Source organism: Apium graveolens, chromosome 6 (genome assembly GCF_009905375.1).
Source record: "Apium graveolens cultivar Ventura chromosome 6, ASM990537v1, whole genome shotgun sequence".
NCBI classification, from domain to species: domain Eukaryota; kingdom Viridiplantae; phylum Streptophyta; class Magnoliopsida; order Apiales; family Apiaceae; genus Apium; species Apium graveolens.
In genome coordinates, this window is record NC_133652.1 from 249,709,653 (window position 1) to 249,714,201 (window position 4,549).

Sequence of the window (4,549 nt, forward strand, 5' to 3'; positions counted from 1 at the left end):
ACAACCACCTTAGTCCTGATTTGCAGAACTCAACGCAATCCGGACTGGGGGCAAGAAAAGCTCAACTCCTGCTAAAGACAACCACCTTAGTCCTGATTTGCAGAACTCAACGCAATCTGGACTGGGGGCAAGATAACCTCAACTCCTGACAAGGAAAACCACCTTAGTCCTGATTCGCCGAACTCAACGCAATCCGGACTGGGGGCAAGAAAATCTCAACTCCTGACAAGGACAACCACCTTAGTCCTGATTCGCCGAACTCAGCGTAATCCGGACTGGGGGCCAAGAAAAGCTCAAGTCCTAACAAGGACAACCACCTTAGTCCTGATTTACCGAACTCAGCGGAATCCGGACTGGAGGGCCAGAAAAGCTCAACTCCTGGCAAGGACAACCACCTTAGTCCTGATTCTCCGAACTCAGCGTAATCCGGACTAGAGGGCAAGAAAAGCTCAACTCCTGACAAGGACAACCACCTTAGTCCTGATTCGCCGAACTCAGCGGAATCCGGACTGGAGGGCCAGAAAAGCTCAACTCCTGGCAAGGACAACCACCTTAGTCCTGATTCGCCGAACTCAGCATAATCCGGACTGGGGGGCAAGAAAAGCACAACTCCTGACAAGGACAACCACCTTAGTCCTGATTCGCCGAACTCAGCGGAATTCGGATTGGGGGGCAAGAAAACCTCAACTCCTGACAAGGATAACCACCTAGTCCTGATTCACCGAACTCAGCGGAATCTGGACTAGGGGGCAAGAAAACCTCAACTCCTGACAAGGACAACCACCTTAGTACTGATTCGCCGAACTCTGCGCAATCCGGACTGGGGGGCAAGAAAATCTCAACTCCTGACAAGGACAACCACCTTAGTCCTGAGTCGCCGAACTCAGCGTAATACGGACTGGGGGCAAGAAAAGCCCAAATTCTTCTACACAACAATCAAAAGCTCACGTTCTACAGACAAACACAAATTCACTCCCCCATCTAGAAAATCCGCACAAGGGAGTGGGGGGCATATGATAGTACATATAGCCCGTGGTAGGACTACTCCTAAGCTCCTAACCCCATACAGCTCCTGGAAGGAATACTCCTAAGCCCCTAACTCCATGCAGCTCCGGGGAGGGCTACTCCTAGGCCCCCAACTCCACGCAGCTCCTGGAAGGAGTAGTCCCGCACACTATCACTCGTAACTAGCTCAGTCCCGCAAGCATAACCTTGATAAATCCCAGCACGTGAGACGTTGGCCCAGGCACGTGACGGGGACAACTGTCACACATCAATCATGGGAGTAATAAAGGCACGTGTCAGAGAATCCTCAGAATATTTCTCGGCCAGTCCTGCGCTGACACGTGTAAAGCATCCACTCCAGCCAGGTGTCCTCCGCTCCCAAAACCAATGGCTATGATCTAAAGGTACCAACCCCAAAACCCTACCCTTGGGCTATAAATAGCCCAAGAAGGTGAGGTTTTGGGGTTAATCACTCTTTCACACTCACATTCACACACAGCCACCCCTGCATTCATATTCATTATTATCCTCCCAAAAAACTAGTTCTTACTCTAAAGCCGGAGGCGCCGCGGGACTGTGATAAGTGGCATTTTATACCACTTAGAACGTCTTAAAATGGCTTAAATTGGTGTCTTGAAAATCAAGTATTTTGTGTATTTAATGCATTTTTCTAGTGTTTATGCATTTCAGGGTATTAGTTGCATTTCGGGGGAGGAATCATCAAGAATAAGCCTTGGCATGTGTTCCCATTGCGAGAGGAAGGAATGGGCAGATTACGGCGAAGAAACGGAGCAAGCTTGGAATTTTTCCAGTAGGGTCCTGCGCGCCCCGCGCAGCAATGCTGAGCGGCCGCGCAGTAGCCTACGCGCCCGCGCAGAAATGCTGAGCGGCCGCGCAGGGTCGGGGAAAAAAGCTGAATTATTTTAGACTTCTACTTCTGTGTGGCTTCCAACTTCTATGTAATCTGAGTTTTATGGGACTATTATATAGGTAGATTTGAGACGTTTTCACAGAGAGTATTAAGGAGATTATGTTTTAGATTGTGTTTTATGCAAGAAGCGAAGGAGATAAGGAAGAAGACCGATTTAGCACACCGCAATGAAGAGGAAGCATATATTCTTGTGATTCTTGTTTCGTTGTAACGTTGGATGCTAGTTTTCTTGCTTTGACTTATTTACTCTTGTGACGTACTCTGTTTTAATATAATTAGTTTAGTTATTATTTTCTTGTGTTTGTTTGTTATGATTTCATATGAACCCATGATGGCGATAAGTTCTATTATGGGCTAATCGTAATCATGGGGTTGCAACGGATTTATTATGGAATTCTTTAGTTAATTGTTTAATACTTTAGTGTGTGATGATTGCATGATATCTAGTATTGGTTGTGCAGTATTCGTCTTATGTGCGTCGCGAACATATAAGATAGGGTGTTAATCTCTTGTGAAGCGACGGTGGATCTTGAGATTTAGAACTTGCCATGCTAGCATAGGTTCATGTACGTTGTGCATGATTAGTGGGTAACTCTAACAGTTTTATTTGCCCTATGTAATCAAAAGGAATAACTTGTGCTTAAATCGTTGTGTTGTCAATTTCTGTAGACATATAGGAACTCAACATAATTGATGACTATTCAACTTCTATCTTAATTGTGGATGCTTGGTAGAATGGTATTAGTACAATGAAAGTTGGCTTTTATCAGTTTCGTGTTATTCGGATTAATATCATCACTGTCACATGTTAAAGGTAATAACAATGGCTATAGAAGGAAGTAATAATGAAGTTGTGATCTCATGAGTGTTTTATTATTGATAAATTGAAGTGTTAGTTAAGTGGTTAATTAAGTAGTTAATTATAGTTAATATTTAATCAACAATTTTAAGTGTTATTATCTTAACATTGAGAAGTAATCATACATTGGTGAGTGAGTTTAATTAGACAATAATTTAGTCTGAGTCTCTGAGGGAACGAACTAGAAAGTATTCTATATTACTTGCGAACGCGTATACTTGCGTGAATATTAGCGCGTATTTTCGCCCTAACAAGTTTTTGGCGCCGCTGCCGGGGACTCGGCGTATTTGTTTAGTTTATGTACTTACCATCATTGGTCATTAGGACTCAGTGATTAGGACGTAGTAGTTACTTACTCTTTTCGGTTGTGTTTCAGGTACTTTAGCAAGCGTTTATGCAAACTCGTTCTCGTGCTCGCAAGAGGACTTTAGATACAGCTGAGGAGACAGACGAAGTTCTTGATATTCCGGAGAAGTTAGATTTTGAGGATTCGGATTCAGGAACTGAGCAGAAAGAACCAGTAAACATGGGAGATCGTATTGTTCAAGCTGATCCAGCTCTTATGGATTTTTCTCGGCCTAAAATCGATGACATTCAGTCAAGCATCCTTCATCCGGCTATTCAAGCTAACACCTTTGAAATCAAGCCGGGCACTATTCAGATGGTGCAGAATTCTGTTTCTTTTGGAGGAGCGGCAACTGAAGACCCCAACATGCTCATAAGGAATTTTGTCGAGATCTGCAGCACTTTTAAGTATAATGGCGTGACTGATGAGGCTATAAAGTTGAGGCTTTTCCCATTCTCACTGAGGGATAAGGCTAAAGACTGGTTACATTCTGAACCAGCTGGGTCCATCACTACGTGGCAAGATCTTGCGCAAAAGTTTCTGGTGAAGTTTTATCCAATGGCAAAGACTGCTGCTATAAGGAGTGCTCTTACTCAGTTTGCGTAGCAACCTACAGAATCTATGTGCGAGGCTTGGGAACGCTACAAGGAAATGTTGAGAAAATGTCCACATCATGGAATGCCGGATTGGATGGTGATCACTGGTTTCTATAATGGTTTGGGGGCCCAATCTCGGCCCATGCTCGATGCAGCAGCTGGAGGCGCCTTATGGGCTAAAAGCTATACTGAGGCGTATAATCTTATCGAGACGATGGCTGCAAATGAGCATCAAAACCCAACTCAGAGGATGACGTCAGGCAAGGTAGCAGGTATTCTGGAAGTTGATGCAGCCACCGCTATTGCAGCCCAGCTCCAAGCGCTATCAATGAAGGTTGATTCTCTGGCTACGTATGGAGTTAATCAAATAGCTATGGTTTGTGAGCTTTGTGCAGGTTCTCATGCTACGGATCAGTGTTCTCTTGTCAACGAATCTGTTCAGTATGTGAATAATTATCAGCGACAACAGCAGCCTGTGCCAGGGACCTATCATCCTAACAACAGAAATCATCCAAATTTCAGTTGGGGGAATAATCAGAATGCTATTCAGCCACCATATCAGCAAGGAGTGAGTAAACAGTTTAACCCACCTGGATTCCAGCAACCACAGCAGTATGCTACAAGGCAATCATATCCTCAACAGGGAAGTGCAGCTGCACCCACTAGTGCTGATTTTGAGGAACTGAAGCTGTTGTGCAAGAGTCAGGCGGTTTCTATCAAGACCTTGGAAAATCAAATCGGTCAATTAGCCAATGCAGTGCTCAATCGTCAACCTGGCACTCTTCCCAGTGACACGGAAGTACCAGGCAGGA

The 4,549-nt window shown here is 44.7% G+C and overlaps 1 non-coding gene across 1 annotated transcript; it reads right to left on the reverse strand.

Moving 5' to 3' along the window:
* Positions 1 to 3,714: 3,714 nt before the first annotated feature.
* On the reverse strand, positions 3,715 to 3,821 carry LOC141669741 (small nucleolar RNA R71). Its single transcript, XR_012554004.1, has one exon. It is a non-coding gene; the product is annotated as a small nucleolar RNA R71 (small nucleolar RNA).
* Between the last annotated feature and the right edge of the window lie 728 nt (positions 3,822 to 4,549).